Source organism: Molothrus ater, chromosome 1, assembly GCF_012460135.2.
Source record: "Molothrus ater isolate BHLD 08-10-18 breed brown headed cowbird chromosome 1, BPBGC_Mater_1.1, whole genome shotgun sequence".
Classification (NCBI taxonomy): domain Eukaryota; kingdom Metazoa; phylum Chordata; class Aves; order Passeriformes; family Icteridae; genus Molothrus; species Molothrus ater.
Window position 1 is genome coordinate 4,457,303 of NC_050478.2, and position 17,139 is coordinate 4,474,441.

Here is a 17,139-nt window from a genome sequence, read left to right on the forward strand (position 1 = left end):
TGGCTGGGGACACCCCATTGTCCTTGTGCATCCCCACGGCCCCACACCAGGACTCCGCACCAGCCACCCCCAGCTCTCTGCTCAGTGTCACATCCTGGCCTTGGGGCAGGGACTCTCCGGGGACAAAGGGGATCATGGGGGCTGAGGGCGCTGTCATGTTGTTTTTCCGATCAGCTGCAGTACTTGAGCTCCAAAGGCTTTGTAGCTTTTGGGCTGGGCGCTGTTTTGCTTTGCGCTGATCCACGGCCGTGCCTGCCTGCCCAGGGGCTCTGCAGGGTGGGTTTAGGGCCAAGCCCTGCTCTCCCCACTCTGGGGGGTCTTCCCTGGGAGCCAGGCCAAGCAAGCCCATGGAAGGAGCCACAAGGAGCACGGTGCCACAGCAGAACTTCCCATCCTCAGGAGTTAAACCCTCCAGGAAGAGAATCCAAACACTGGTTACATAAAACAAAATTTAAGGCGAATTTTAAATATATATATATATTTCCCACACATGCTTTCCCCACTGCCCTCCTCCTCCTCACCCTCTCCCCTTCTCCCCCTCCCACTCTCAGAGCCGGGAGCATCGGCACTGATGCAATGTTGGCGTAATTGGAGTATTCAGGCTGCTATTTTGTACCTGTCTGTTTATTTGAGAGACAGCCTCAACCTCCTAATGAACGCGTCTGAATATTTATCTGCTGCTCCTGAATGGTGCATTTGTGTTTCAAATGCTTAACTGTTATTTTTATTTAGCTGCAAATTGCTGTTTTTGTTTTGCTGGCGTACCTGCTTGGAAATTGCTCTAGCATGAGGTTAATGCCGAGCTGTTTTCTATTTCTGAATTCTTTTTTAATTAATCCTGTGCTGATAAAAGTGTAAGGACTGGCTCTGCAGTCCCCTTCTAGCTTGTCATGGAGCTAAGAAGTGAAGATTGTGGAATCAGCCTCAGAAGGAACTGGCTCATGTGGAGGAATGAGGAATCCCAGCCAGCTGGGATGGTAGAGAAAATATGGGCAGAACCCTGGAAGATGGGAAACCCCAGTGACATGGGGCAGCTCTGTTCTCCTATGCTACACTTGAAGGTACCTGTACCAAGTAGCACCATTTCTCAGAAATTTCTTTTTTTCCTCCTCTTAGAAGGTTTCCTCCCCTCCTCAGTGGCAGAGGCTTGGTCCCCAGGGCAGCACAATGCAGGGTGGAGATGGGCCAGACTGGTGCCTTGAGCCTTTTCCCCTGGATAAAATCCTGCCTTGCACAGGGTGCTGACCTCTCCTTGGAAAAACAAACAAAAACATGCCTGGGACCAGTTCCCAGCACAGCTGGTAATGGGCACCCTCAACACAAGGGCCAAAAAGCCTCCTGCCTGCCCATTCCCAACTAACTGTGGGTGCAGCACTTCACACAAAGGACTTCAAGAAGCATCTGGCTGAGAGCACCTATGGAACTGTCCTGGTGAATAAATCCTTCATGATGTATTTGACTGTCCTGATGAATAAATCCTTCATGATGTACTTGACTGTCCAGGCTCTGGGCTAGCACAAGGTTTGGGCTGTACAGTCAACTTGAACTTCTAAAGTTGTGTTGGGTTTTTTTTAGATAAAAGAACAAAGCAATAAAAGAAGAAGAAAACAGGGAAGGAAAAGGAAGGTGAACACATTTTTGGAGCAAGGTTAGAGGCAGGTGAGTGGGGAGAACACAAGGAAATCCCAAATGTCCCTTTTGTGATGGCACTGCTGAAGATGGAGAGTGTTGATTTGGAGTCCTTGGATCCAAGGTTGTGCAGGATGGCAGGAAAATCAGGCATAGCTGCCACAAGATACCATGAGCAAACTGCACCCCCAGAACTGGGTCCCATCTGGGGTTGGTTGGTTGGACCTCCCCTCCAAGCTGATTTCAGTGGGAAGGGCTTTGTGCATCCTCTGCCAATGGAGGGGCTCTGGGCACAGACCCACACTGTCCCTGTGCCGTCCTCCCGGTGCTCTTGAGTCCTGGGGTGCTGCCAGGCTGCTCTGACCCGCTCCATCAGAGATGATCTGTGTGCCTGGTGCTGGTTTGCCAGGAGCACCCATTGCTGGCACCATCTTTGACTCCTGAGCACACCATGGCTGACATCTCCCAACTGCCCAGGGCCCAGCTTTCCTTCTCCTTTTAAATCTGATCCCAGCTCTGCACCTCTTTGCACCTGACAAGCATCCTGCTGGGGGCTGTTAGAATATGTCCATGTTAGAATATGTCCATGTTCGTTTTCTGCTCTGTACCCCTCAAAAGGACCCCAAGGGGCAGGATGAGATTTAGGAAGTGCATTACTCCATCCCCTGCAGGGGTGGCCTTTGAAAAGCCATCTCCATTTCCTTCCCTGGGTATGAAATGGGACACTGTCACCCCCAGAGTAAAGGGGAGCTCCCAGCACAGCAGGGGAGATTTAGTGCATGATGGAATTTGCAGGAAGATACAAAGGAAGGGGGGGTTCATGTCCCCCTTTCAGCTCCCAAACTTCTGGGTGCAGAAACAGAGGTGTCAGCATCCCTGAAAGATCTAGGGGTGTTAAAGACACACGAGAAGGAAGAGAAGAAACGCGGCTGTGTCCCCCCCGCTGCTCTCCACGGGGACCAGCAGCAGTGGGGGAGCAACGAGGCCACAAATGGGAGGCAGGAGGGAGCCTGCAGTGAATGCGAAGGGATGGAGGGGAGGGCAGAGCCCGGCTCCTGCCACGGGTTATTTCTTTTCATGGAGGGAAAGGAGGAGAAGCCCTTCGCAGAGGCGTAAGGAGCTGGAAAGGTGCAGGAAGGGGAGGGGGAGAAAGCCCCAGGCAGGAGTCCATGGCTGCTGGATCGATCGGCGCGGCTCTTCGGTTCGCAGACACATTCACGCTCCGCCGCATTTCCGTCTCGGCGCGTTTTCCACGGAGATGCTCCAGCCCCGCTGGCAGAATCCCCTCGGAACCCCCAAAGCCGAAGGCGATTCCCGCGCATGCAGGGGGATGGCGGGGGCTGCCGGAGGGGTCTGGGCTGCGTCCGGGGGTTCCCTCGGCCGGGGCAGGGAGGGGACCGGCTCCCGGTGCCACTAGATGGCAGGCGGCCCCGCTCCGAGCCCGCTCCGCTGCCGCCGCATCCCGGCCCCGGCGCGGGGCCCCCCGGCTCCCCGGCATCCCCGCTGCGCTCTGCGAGCAGCGCCCGGGACAGGCTTTCCGTGCCGGCATCCCTTGGAAAACCGAGGGGCACCCGAGCCAAAGCTCTTTCGCAATGCGAGGCGACGGCGGGGACAGTCCTCAGAGGCTCTGACGCCTTCCCGAGACAAAATCCTGCCTTTCCCTTCCCTCCCGCCTGCGCTTTTGGTTTCCTTCTGTTTTTCTTTCCTTTTTTATTTTCCCCTATCCCTCTCCAAAGGGCTGCCTGCTTTTCCCTAGCTCATTTCAAGCGTAAGGATTGCAAAATGAGACAGATGCACCCTCTGAACGCAGGCTGAGCTGCAGCAACGTGCACACAAGGTCCAAGCTGATTTCCCAGCACTGGGGGATTTTTAAGCTGGCAGCAAAATAGGCAGGGCCTGAGGCAGTCTAATAAATAGCTTCACCTGGCTTTCTTCTACAGGACTGCATTTTTTCAGCCTTTGAAACAGTGTGGCTTCATCCAGCCTGCTCCTAGGGCACAGCCCCCAGCTCCTGCCTTCCCCAAAGGAAAAAATGGTGAGAGAAATACCTAGGGCACAGCCCCAGCTCCTGCCTTCCCCCAAGGAAAAATGGTGAGAGAAATACCTGGCCCTCATCCAGACCCATGCCACAGAGCATGCAGATAAATCTCTAGGCCCTCTTATCATCTCTGGGGGTCAATTTGGCTGCAACAACCACCTCTGCTCCTTTCAGTGTGTACCTCCTCCTGTGAGCCATTCCAAGGATGATGCTGCTCTGTCCCTGGGCTACCTGCAGGGAAGGATGTTCTGAGGGTTCATCTGCATGTGGAGTTTCCACGTGCTTTACTGCCATCACCCCTGGGCTGGATACAAAGAGTTGGAATATTTGGCATGTGTGTGTGTGGGAGACACTCTGGATGTTACTGAAACTCACCCCCTCCTGGGACAGGGCTTTTTTTAGACTGAAATAGGAAGCACAAACCTCACCCTGAGCTTCCTCTAGGGTTTGGTTCTTCCTAGAGGTTTGTCCTTACTGGAAATTTCTTTTCTGCACCTCTGGCCCAAATCCAGCCAAATGCTTAGGCACAGGCTTAGCTTCAAACCTGCATTGCCACAGTGTCTTCTTGGATGAGTTGGATTCTCTTGGTCCCGCTCACCTTGGAAAAGCTTGTGCCTCTCCATGCTCCTGCTGTGAGATGATGGCAGTGGGAAGCAGGAGTATCAGCTTGCTTTGCTTGTGCACCGACCACAAAACTAACCCTGCAGGTTGCAGGAAGAGAGTTATCAAAGCTGTGAGGGCATGGGAATGCTGCATGTGAAGATTAGGGGTCCCCAAGCATGAGCAGCCCTGATGTCCACAGCTCAGCCCATCCTCATCCTCTCTGCTCTTCTCACCAGGTGACAGTCAGGTAATGCTTAAATTGCCAGTAGTGCCAGTGAATATTTGATACTGGCTGAAATGGCCAAGCAAAATCACAGCTGCTGTCACCAACAGGGACTCAAAAATTTGCTTCCATATCAATGGCAAGCCACAACACCCGTTCCCCATGGATTGGGACCACCAAAAAAGTCTGATCCATTTGGTCACACCCTCCCAACAGCTTGGACCCTGCTGATCTCCCTGGTCTAGCTGTGTAAGAGCTCTGATGGAAATTCATTATGATTTCTCGACCCTTCCCCTGCCATGAATTTAAATTCCTCAAGCCCTAATGCAAGGAATTGAAGCGCATATTGATTAAGGGCCTTTTATGAATGTCTTGCAGAGCATATTAAAAATTATTTAAAACTTGCATCCCAGTATTAATGACTCTTGTCTCCGGCACTTTGCAGCAATTCAGTCTTGACTTTTAATTGAAAATCTTTAGTTAAGACAAATTCTTACAGCCAGGGAAGATGAAGTGCTGTTCCAGGTATGTGCCATGGAGGGGCTTTCAACCTCAAGGTTCCCAAGAGGCAGTGAAATTCTAGAGAGGAGTGTCTGTCCTTCAAGTGGATGGGTGTGGGTTGTTCTTGGAGAAGACAGTTCTTTGGGCTTCCTCTCTAGGTGCTGCAGAGCAGGTCTTTCACTGCTCCACTGCTCAAAGCAATGGCATGGCAAAGAATAACAACCTCCTTCCAAAGGGCAGTCACTGCATCCATGTGCAGAAAAATGTGGCACCTCAGGGCTGGTGGTGCTCTCACATCTCACCTCCAACAGCACCCATGAATATCCACAAGCCAACAAACCTGAGCCAATTACTGCTGTCACCAGGTCAAACACCTCGTGCCTCCTTAGTCCAAGTTTTCTTCCGCGTCTGCATCTGATTCCAGAGGGCTTCTTCCCAGCCATGAAGCTTGGGTCTGAAAGGGCACCTTAGCTTGAAAACACCCCCAGAGAGGATGTGGCATTTTGTAGAAGGAGCAGTGTGGTACTCACATTCTCTGAACAGAGAGAGACATCGTTTTCTCTCCCTGGATTTTTCCTGGAGAAGCACAGAGAGAAGAAGAGAAAACAATTCTTATCTCTACTTGCTGCTCCTGTTGTTTTTGCACATGTGGAATGTGTTAGGAAGATTGTTTACCTGAAGGGATTTTGTCAATTGGATTCTGCTGAGGATTGTTTTGTTTTCTTGGCCAACTGGGTCAAAGCTGTGTCCTGGCTGTCTCAGACAGTCATGGGTTTTTCTTTAGTATCTTTTGTATAGTATCCTTTTAGTATTCATTAGTATAGTATCTCTTTAATATTGTATAGTATAATGTAATATAGTTTAATAAAGCAATTGTTCAGCATTCTGAATCATGCAGTCAGATGTCAATCATTCCCTGCAATGGGGGCACCCTGAATTTGATAGAGCAGCAAGAGATGTCACTTGGGACTGTCAGCACCTTGGTGGAGACAGCACTTAATTTAATGTTTGGTGGCTCAATGGTGGCTGACAAAGGAGCCAGGAGTTTGCACTGTGGTCTGGTGTAGGAGACCAAGATCTTGCATGTTACAGAGCCTTGTGTTATCAGTGTTATCTTCCTGCTCCATTCCCTGAGCCTTCAGCATGACAGGGAAAGGGGCTTTTTCTTTGCATTCCCTTTGCCTCCAAGGAGAAACAAGCCCCCCATAAAAGCATCTCTGAATGTGCCTCCTCTGAAAGGAAATCAATATTTTCCATCCAGTCTCTGGTGGGACAGGATGTTGAACAGCAATCAGTGCCTTCACCCCCCTGCATGGGCCTGGAGCCAGGGGAACTCCAAGACCACAGGGGTTTCCAGGTCACATCAGCGCAGGATAGGAGAGTCCCCCTGTGCATCAGAGGGGACCTCTGACCATGACAGCAAGGAATCAGTACTGGCCATAACCTGCTGTGACTCTGGTTTAAAAAACCCTTCCTCCATCCTCTTATTGCATGCTAAACGATTGTTTGATTTTTTTTATGATTGCATGTAAAACATGAACCAGCTGGGACCCTAAGTGCTTCTCTCCACCATGAGTGGCTTTCCTGTAAGCCTCATCAAAGCCACCCGTCACCAGACACTGCCCCAGGGACTGAGCTGACCATTCAGCCCATCACATGTGCAGTACAGCTGCTCTTCTTATGCATGGGGGAGATGGAACTGGATGATCTTTATGGTCCCTCCCAGCCCAAACCAGCCTGTGACACTGTGATTTACATCCTCAGAGGAGTCACAACCACCGGTGCCATTCAGATAGTGAATAACCATTACCCCAAGAAAGGATATAAAAAGGAAATATTTTGCCAGATGCTGCAATTTTTTCTTAAATATACATTCTGTTCCTTCTCTGGTTTTAGTTTTTTCAGGCCATCCTTTTCCCATCTTCTCCTGAAGAGACAGAAATAAGCAGTTTTACTTTCACATCCAAAGAAGGTCCATGCCTCCTTTCCTCCCAGGTGGTAAAAGTGCTGCTCCATAACTGACTGTGCCATAGTGGTGTTTCAGGGGAATGGAGTCTACTCATGTTTCCAAGGATTTTTATTGTTCTTATTTCTGGTTTTTCCTTGTGAGTCACACAATTATTGCCTTGATTCTCTGGGTCAAGTGCTTGGCTGGAAACCATGGAGTTCATCAGACTGCAAGCAAACCAAGCAATTACCCCTGTAAGGTCCAGGAGTTAAAAACCATGAGCTAAACCTTCAAAACCTGAGCTGAGGCATCCTCCAGGCCCAATGCCCACATATTGGCCTAATTTTTTTCAGACTTTTAACCAACAGTAAGAGATAGAATCTCCAAGGGTAGGCAGGAGTGCATCACCTATGGCTTGACTATCTTAAGGAGTGTGTTTGGTGCTGTAGTTGGGTGTATGAAGAGGACCTTGCCAAAGACTCCCCAGACTTTCCAAATTATGGACATGGAGAGAACTGAATGCAGTCCTCCTGAAAGAGTCCATCACATAACCAACACATCCTTCTTCTCCCCAGTCTCCAATGCCCACAGAAGGCATTAGAAAAGGACTTCCAGCAGGCAGTGAGTTATGATTAAAATCTTGGTTATTTATAATAGACAGAGCATTCAGATGGAAAACTCTTCTAATTGTGCCCCGAGGTGGCTGCGTGCTCAGGGACACCCTCCCCTCACTGTTGTACCACAGCACTGTACATCATCTTCCAAAATCATGATGAAGTGACTTTGGTTTTGCTTTGAGACATGGGTTTTGTTGTTCAAGAAGAAAGCAAGACCCTGGCCTCTTCCCATATCCCTTTCATTTTTGGGTTGTTTGCTTTTTTGTTTTGGTTTTTGGTTTTTTAATTTGAATGGAAGGCTGGAGTTGCTTTTCTACACACAAAATGAGGGTGATGGTGGAAAGCTTTGCAGGGATGGTACATTTTATGTCCAAGCAGTCCCAGATCCCAAAAACCCAAGCCAAGATGCTTCTTTCCTTATCCCTCAAATGCTCAGCAGCAGGAGTTTCTAGCTGGGATGGAAATGACCTTCAGGTGAAGAACCACTTGGAGGATGCCACAGCTAAAGCTGAAGAAAACCCACACAACACCATGTGATGTTTTCAGCCTGGGGATTCTGAGGGGTTTTTTCAAAGTCTGATGTGTTTCCTGAGTGGAGACACAGATGCATTGCTGTAATATTAAGCTTCTTCAAAACTGAGACACACAGAAGGATTTCACCTTTCCAATGACCCCTGTGAAAATACTCAACCCAGACACTCCTCACCACTTAGGGCAACTCAGAAGACAGAAGTGAAGTGTTGTAACTTGAACTCATCTCTAATTATCTGGAATTTGTTCACACTAAATCAAACAAAGTGAAAAGTCCTACAAGCATAGTCTATAATTCATGACTCTGTTGATTTCTCTCCTAGGCTACAGTGACATCAGTAAATAACAAAAGACTTTATCCTGTCAAAAAAATCAAGGGGGAGATTTCTGAGGAACTGGGCAAATGCTCTCCAAGGGACATGAAAACTGCAGCAGCCTGCCATCACCCTGTGAGAAAAATAGAGTGAAAGCACATGAGATTTACCTCATTAAAAATGTGGGTTTAATGCAGATTTGTGTTTTTATATTGTAGCATCTGGAGTTTCCAACGAGTGTGACCACATCCTCCTTGGATTCAGCCAGCCTTTAAGAGTGAACCACAAAGGAAGAACAGAAATTACTTATTTAGGGACAAAGAAAGGCTTTTGTTTTCTGTTATTTTACACAATGCCATTCTGACAGAACCCTGCTTATTCTGGGACCTGTGTTATGGAAGCAGATCCTCCTTGTCCCAAAGGACATATCCCAGTCTTCCATCTTTAGGACATATTCCATTCCCCTGCCTTTAAGACAAGTTAATAGTATTTTCCTAGCACAATAATATTGTGGTTTTATACTTCTACAGCATCTGAATAATATGGCAGAACAAGGAGACCAGACCTCACCTGCTTTTTTTCTCTTCAAGCTAGTGACAGACCATATCAGAGCATCCTTGCTTTTCCATCTCTCAGCCTCCAGCAGCACCTGTCAGCAGCCCATCTGTTGGAGAGAAAACCCATTTGGCTCTACTCTGTAGTTATTTAAGGAGAGGGATGACAAATGCTTGCATCATTCAGGAGTCTGAGTCCTGGGGGAAACCATCAGGTTTTGATTCTTAACACACACCAAACTTGAGCATTGCCTGGTGGCACAAAGCTGATGGGATAGGGATGTGTTCCCATGCTCCCAAGGCTGTGTTTTTTTCCTACTTCCCACATTCCAAGTTCAGCAGTGCCCTGTAGGGACAGTGGCCCTCAGAAGTGGCCTTTCCCCTCAAGACAGGGGTGGAGATCAACACCAAGTCTTTGTGCTGGGCCAGATGGTCAAGAGGAAGCATCACCAGCAGGATCAGCAGCTTTTTTCCTAGAGGAGGATGAATCAAAGCCAGCGAGCTCCTGGCTGCTGCCCTGGTGTCCAGTCCAGGAAAAGAGAGAGAGATGGTGGTGGCTGGGTTGGGCCACGAATGTGGGAAGATCTCGGAAGGAGGGAGAGCCTTGAAAGCAGGAAAGTGAAGCTCAGAGGGATGTGCTGAACTCACTCTAGACTGGGTGGGGCAGAAAACCAAAACATGAATCAGCTCCTGAGCACTGCAAAGAGGCTGGTCTTGGCCATTTGGACTTGGCTGCCACTGACTCTTCCCATGGCCGGTCAGTCCAGCACAAGCTGGACAGGATGTGTCTGGCAAAGGGCCTGCTGAAGGGAATGATGAAATCACCATGCTGAGGCTGCCTGAAACCTCCTACACCCCCTTCTGGAGCAGAAGCACCACTGATCATTTCTCAGGTGTCTTCCCATCTCCCAGCTCTCCACCCTCCTGGGAAGGGTGGGGCAACTGAAGTGTGTGCTGGATTAGTAAAGGAAGATGGATCATTGTACTGATTGTTGCTTTTCCCCTGAAGGATATAAGAACATAAAGGGCTGGAGCAATGAACCACAGCTCAGGAGAACCAAAACCACCATGGACTTCTGTGGCTGTCTCCCTGTTCTGTAGGAACCAGGGTGGATGAATCAGGAAGCAGGACAACCTCCTTGATCATGGGATGGGGAGACACCTGATGGAGATGGACCAGTGGAGAGGTGGGCTGGAGAGACAGAGAGCTGAATCCATGAAAACCAGGAAGCTCTGCCTGACTCCCAGTGGGAACCTGGAGAATATCAAGGAACAAGATCTTCCTGCAAGTTCTGTCCTATTTCTCCACAGGGGCTGACCTGGGCCCTTTGCTCACACCTACCAGCTCTGCCTCATTTTTCTTTCTGTAGGTGAGTTGAGTTGCTCAGGAGTCCAGGATGTGGGATGTTCTTCCAGTGAGTTTCATAGGAAGGAGCACAAGCCAGGGCAGTCCTGCCCTGATTATGAGCAGAGAGTTTTGTTATAGATGTAGGTCACAAAGAGTGGGGAAATATGGCCATAGGTCAGGAAAGGTTGGGTGAGTATCCAGCAGAAAAGGGCAAGCTCAAGACAATTTGCATGGAGTGCCACAGTTATTTTGAGATTTGGAGCACAGAGAGCAGAAGGATGGGTAAAGAACTTGGGGAAGATGTGCCTGGGCCAGCTGCAGGACATCCCAGCAGGGAGGTTAGAAGAGGAGCAGAGGGATCTTATGGTAGGTAATCGTTCAAACAGTGCAAAATCTTTAGAAACATTACAACAGTCACTTTATATCAGGTTCAGTATCTGGTTCTTGTAGCCCCGGTGTTTACATCTGGCCCTAAAACTCAAATTACTGCACTGTCTGATGCTGATGGCTTTAGGTGTCTTGAAAATCTCATGTATTTTCTGCAGTATAATTGGTCTAAAACATGTTTTCCTTGTTTTTCTGGTGCCAGCGCCAGTCAGAGCTCCAAGTTTTGTAACCTGCTTGTTTACACTGCTTCAAGCAAATCAGAGTCAAGCCTCTGGATGTTGTGGTGCCTTTCACCACATTCTTCCTTCAGTCTTTTTTTTCTGCCTTTTCCACCCCATCCCTGACAGGGGAAGCACTGTTCTTTCCATGCTCCTTGGTTCTGTGTTCGAAGCAGTCACAGAAAAAGTGACAATTAGGAAAGAAAGAACCTTCAGTATCTGCTTTGGCAGGCACAACACATCCCACTGCTGAGCTGCAGCAAGGCAAAGCAGCTGCTTGCCTGGGTCAGATGGAGATTTTGCTGCCTTGTGCTGTGGGATCTCCCCAGAGAGCCTGGTGCTCTGCCACGCTGCAGAGGCAGTGAAAACACAACATCAAAGTCAAGCAATGCAGTCTTGAAAGGAGCAGGGAGCTGGACTTGTTGATCCTTGTTATTTTTCACTTTTAGGGTGCTGAGGCCCTGGCACAGGGTGCCCAGGGAAGCTGGGGCTGCCCTTGGATCCCTGGCAGTGCCCAAGGCCAGGCTGGATGGGGCTTGGAGCAACCTGGGATAGTGCAAGGTGTCCCTGCCATGGCAGGGGGCTGGAACACAAAGATCTTTGAGGTCCTTCCAACCCAAACCATTCTAGGATCTTTCTGGGACCCTTCCAACCTGGGATATTCTATGATTTCAGGATGCTTAAGTGCAATTCAGAAAACAATAGTGATTAGAAGCAAATAATAAGGTTAGATAAGTTAACATTTGGGAGATCAAGTAACCTGGGGCAGGGGAACAGACATCAGCTTCATCCTTCCCACATTATTGTGCTCTACCAAAATGATTTAAAGGTTGCTAAGCAATGTCAGTGTTTTTCCCCCAAACTGAAGGAGCATAGCAGAAGCAAATGAGTTCACTGCAGCAGAACCAAACTTATATAAAATCTATATATATATATATATATGATCATTGCTACTGAAGGTTTTTGTTTCTTAAAGCATTCCAGGCAGCTGATAAATCTAATGAAAGCCAAGATCCTTATTTTTGTCATTTGAAGTCTTCTGGATCAGCCAAGGTAGACCTGCAACCCCTTTCTCCAGGTCTTACCTGGCCCCGGTTCAGTGTCCAAGACTGTTGCTAAATGCTGCATGATGCCCCATTTTCCTTCCTTTTTTAATCCAGGGAAAATGAACTGAAATCTCCGCCCCAGATGATAAAAAAGAAAATCTTATCAAAGCACAAGTTTATGAAGGGCAAGGCAGACAAAGAGAGTGGGAAGGAAAAGAAGATAATGTCCTAAATCATTAAACGAGCCTTATTTTCCCACACCATCACTTCTCCCTCCTTATTATAATGAGGCAGCAACCAGCCCCTTGCTGTCAACACATCACCTCTGTGTTTGGTGGATGAACAGGGAGGATTCTGGGTCTGAAGGTCCCTCTGGAGCCCTCTGCTAGTCCCTTCTGTCCCTGCTGGTCACCTCTCTCATTTCCTCAAGACACTCTCTGGTGCCTCCACAGCACCACAATCTAGAGAGGACCAAAAATCAGCATTTTCATTTTCATGCCATGAAAGGGAGAATTTCCCAAACAGACTTTTGGGACTATGGTAGAGTGACCAAAGAAGTCTGGGAGTGACACAACAAAACAGCAGATGCCAGAGGATAAGAGATGAGGACTTGAAATTATCCTGTTATGCCTCACAGGGACACAAAAAGGACACTGAGGTGCTCAGCAGAAAACTCCCAGTAGGACAGGAGCCACCAGCACTTCCTGGAGGTTTCACCTGCCTCCCCCAGGTGAGGACCAGGCAGCACTGGAGACATGGAATGATGTGGAGCTGATGCTGCCAGCTCCCTGCAGCTCATCCCTGCAGTGCACCCCTCCAGATTTCTTAGTATTTGTTCTCCTGTTCTGGGAAGAGTAGAGAGCTGCAAGAGGCCCAGCTCACAGGGATGTTTAGAGAAAGGAAAGACCATTGTGTGGAAGATTTTGGTATTTCAGGGTTTGTTTTCCTTCTGACACAGAACAAAACACCACCATGTCAAAACCCTCTGCAGGGCAAAACAGAACAACAACAACAACAAAAACAACAATAACAAAAACAACCACCAAAAAACCCAAACCAAACAAACCAAAAATTATCAAGCAGTGGCATTTTGGACATGGTCTGTGGAAGTGTTTTGGGCTTTTCAATCTCAAGTTCTACTGTGGTAGCTATTGCAGGAAAATTTTTACTAAAGGGGAGAAAAGAAAGAATTAAAAGAAAATACAAGCCACACCAGAGCAGAGAAGAGAAGCCTTTCCTGTGCCAGGGTCTGACCCTGCCTCGGTGGGTTTTCTCTGCAGTGGCTTGAGGATCAAAGCGTCTCCCCTCTTTCTACCCTTGGCGGGACGCAGAGCTGCAAAAGGAGCCTCCAAGTTTTAAGCAGGAAAACTTGGAAACGAGCAGTGCAGCCACCCTGTGTGACATCAGCAGAGCTGTTTTGCACCAGCTTTGCTTGAGCAGGACTCGGACCAAGCAGCCCAGAAATTTCAGAAAGGTGGAACATAAGAGTTGGATCCCAGGAACAGAGCTGGGGAAAGCCACTGCTCTGGGCGGTGTTTGGGTCAAAGTTCTTTCACTCCAAGGGCTCCAAGCCCAGCTCCTCGCTGCCCTGGGGGGTTCATGTGGCTCCTCACTCTCTCAGCCCTGGCACGGGGATGTTTTGGGGTGGCTGGGTGAGTTTCCCGGCGGGGCAGCCCCGGGTGCCGATGCCTTCCCCGGCGGCAGAGAGCAGCTCGCCACCAGCTCTCTCCCCGCGCTTGTCACCGCGCCCGGCCGCCTTTCACTGCCGCCTTTTCATTCGCCTTAATTCACTGCGTTTCCTTTCTTGCTCCTTGCGAGGAACAGAGGGAGAGCTTGTTCCAGCAGACGGGCCCCATCCGCCCCGCCCGGCTCCGCTGGAGCGAGGGCTGGAAAAGCGGGATGCGGGGCGAAGGGGGGAATCTCCCACCCCTGCGGGGCCCCCGCGCCGCTTCCCAGCAAATACGGTAAGAGCTGAGCCTAAAAATGTGAGGCTGATCTCATGACACAGGGTGGCCCTGCATTCCTCACCTCTGACATAACCCGCTGGGAGTGTGCTCCGCACAAAAACACAAACAAGAGGTCCTGGCGGGCTGGCGGCGGGGGCCGGGCAGCTGGCAGATGTTCCGCAGAGCCCCCCGGCTGCCAGAGCTCCGGCACAGGCTGTACCCTGGCGGGCAGGGCACGGCCACAGCCCGGCACTGAGCCCCCGGTGCCTGGCTGGGTGCCCGGGCTCTCCCCCGGCCCTGGGGAAGGTAACGCGCTGTGGTTCTGTATCAGCCAGGGAGGCTGCTGGAGCTCTTCCCAAAATCTCCCCGCGATTTTGCTTGGCCGGTGCCCCAGGGCGTTTGTAAGGACTTTGCGGTGCTGTTGCAGGAGGCTGGTGGTTGTTGGGGGGTTTTTTTTGCCTTGTTTTTTGTTTCTTTCCGAGTGTCCCTGGGCAGGCTCTGCTCCGGCTCTGGCTCTGCCATGGCTGTGCTCTTCTGCCTCCCTGTGACCGTGTTCACAAGGGGTCTCAGGATGAGGGAAGAGACGAGGGTCTGGCTCCATGTTTCAGAAGGCTGATTTATTATTTTATGATATGTATTATATTAAAACTAAAAGAATAGAAGATAGGATTTCATCAGAAGGCTAGCTTAGAATAGAGAAAGAAAGAATGATAACAAAGGCTTGTGGCTCAGACAGAGAGGCCGAGCCAGCTGACTGTGATTGGCCATTAATTAGAAACAACCAACATGGGCCAATCCCAGATGCACCTGTTGCATTCCACAGCAGCAGATAACCATTGGTTACATTTTGTTACTGAGGCCTCTCAGCTTCTCACGAGGAAAAATCCTAAGGAAAGGATTTTTCATAAAAGATATCTGCGACACCTCCCCATCCCACAGCAGCTCCTCGGTGATTCCCAGGCCCTCTTTGCTCCTTGTCGTGCCCCACAGAGCTCAGCACCCAAAGCCTGGGGTGCTGTGGGGTGGTCAAACCTCCACTAAGTGCTGATGGCTCCTGTCCTACTGGGAGTTTTCTGCTGAGCACCTCAGTCTCCTTTTTGTGTCCCTGTGGGACTAACAGGACAATTTCAAGTCCTCATCTCTTATCCTCTGGCATCTGCACCCAGGCTCAGCCCGGGATGGGATGGGATGCTTTGCCAAGGATCACGCGGAGAATCCGAGTCCCGCTGCCGTAAACACGAGGCTGCCTTTGCTCCCAGCCAAAGCCTCCTTCAAAGCACAGCCTTGTCTGGAGCAGGAGCAGATCCTGCTCTCCCCTCCAGCCCGGCCATGCTGCACCACTTGTTTACTTTCTTCTGCAAATGCCCTAAACCTTGACGACGACCTATTTTCCCTTCTGTTACGCAAAGCTCCTTTCCTAGAAAGAGGCTTTGTAAGGCTCGGTCCAACCAGCCCAGCTCTCCTCCATGTGTGTAAAAGCAAACTGGAAGAGCCTGGCAGGTTCAGCTCATCTCCAGCACATCCAAAACCCACACAGGGATGAGTCAGGAGGCTCGGGCAGATGTTACCTGAAACCATCCTGCCAGACAGCCGGCCCCATTTGTGGGGAATCAGATAAGCAGTGAGGCAGCCTTCAAGTCCACTCCTCAAACTTTGCTTTTTATTAATGCTTTTCATCCATCTTCTCCTTCTCCAGCATTCAACAAAGCTGGGAAACAGCTTTTTTCCCAGACATTTCTCTTTCTCTCCTTACTTTTCACTGGCAGGGAAAACATCTTTTTTTTTTTTTTTCACATTTTTAAAAAGGAAATTAAAAAAAAAAATCTCGTCCTTCCTCCACATTACTTCCAAGTTTTCAAGATTGCTACTCCTCTGGCAGAGGATGCTTTGCAAGCAAACACAAGACAAACAGTGGTAATGAGAAACAATAGTAACAGGAGAATAAAAATTGTTTCTAATTTGCTCCTTCAGAGCACACAAGGCTTGATCCCAGAGCAGAAGAGAGCCTTTCCTCATGGGTCCAAGGCTCTTTTCAGACGCTCCTTTATCCTGGGGCTCTGATCCTTTCTTTTTTCTCAAGGAGGTGCTCTGGCCATGCTCAAGCTGTTGGCAGCATGGAGTTGTCTCCTCCTCCCCTCCCTGGTGATCACAAACAGCTCCTTCCACCATTCCTTCTACATCTCTAATCCACAGCCCAGCTTTTTAAGCTAACACAAAGTCAGGGATGGTTTATTTTAACATGCCAGGCTGTAACCTGAAGCTAGAGATACAAATTCAGCCTAACAAGTTTCCCTTGGCCAGCTAAGAGCGCAGGTTAGAGATTAATCCAACAGCAGCAGATGGTCTGGGCTGGACTCTTGCTGCTTCCCACAGCTGCTCTTTCCTGTCCCCTCAGTACCTGCAGCCTGCCTTGGCTCCTATCCCTGCTCTTGCCTGGACAGGGACAGGCTGCTTTACACAAAAACAAAAGCAGAATTTGAAGCCTGATGTGCTCTGGCTGTGAGTGGCTCACAACACCAACACCCACACGTGCACACTCGTGTTTTCCATCACTTGGAACCACTTCAAACCACTGCCAGGGACTCCTTGTGCCTCTGTTATCTTGTCCATGCAGGACAAGGATGATGGGGAGGGCTCAGTTTAAGGCAGAGAAGTTCTGCTGTGGGTCTCATCCCCTGTTCAAACCAGTTGGAGGTGACACAGTGGGTGCAGGTCCTGGGGTAGGTAACAGACCCCTGCTCCTTGGGAAGCCACTCCTTGGAGGAGTGAGTGATCCCATACATGACCTGGTCTTCCCTGGTTGTAAGAGTTCAGGTTGAGCCCTTGGGTGGGTTCTTGTGTCCCAGAAATAGGAAATTTCCCCTTTTCTCTCCCTTTCCCTCCCCTCTATCCCTGGCTGCCTGTTGGCACAAACCTTGTTGGCTTCAGCTCTTTGGGAATGCAAAGGACCCGTCAAACAAAGCTGGAAATTATCCCTTGGTTCACAAACAGTGAACAGGAAGTGACAGAGAAGCTGTCTGATCACATCTGCCTGTTTTCCTGCCACAAGTCCCAGGGACTGCTTAATCCCAAGGTGCTGATGAAGACTTTGGTTATGTTACCCATAACACTCTATGCCAAAACCCCCAATTTTCCATGCTTTTAGACCAAGAGGAGGCAGCTAGAAATTCAGCAGGAGTAAAAGGCATAATTTTAATTTACCTGGAGAGGCATAGATCAGGTGAGGAGGAGGTGGA

General features: G+C 49.5%; 1 long non-coding RNA gene across 2 annotated transcripts in view; it reads right to left on the bottom strand.

The window, feature by feature from the left end:
- Positions 1-4,797: 4,797 nt before the first annotated feature.
- LOC118701800 (uncharacterized) overlaps positions 4,798-17,139 on the bottom strand; it is a 55,396-nt gene continuing 43,054 nt past the window's right edge. The window contains exons 2-5 of one of the 2 annotated variants that reach the window (XR_008508503.1): positions 8,975-9,068; positions 8,575-8,673; positions 5,670-6,921; positions 4,798-5,570 (exon numbers count right to left, since the gene is read on the bottom strand). This is a non-coding gene — a long non-coding RNA (uncharacterized LOC118701800). Of the gene's footprint in view, positions 6,922-8,574; positions 8,674-8,974; positions 9,069-17,139 lie in introns of both variants that reach the window. The other variant, XR_004982583.2, reaches the window with a different exon arrangement.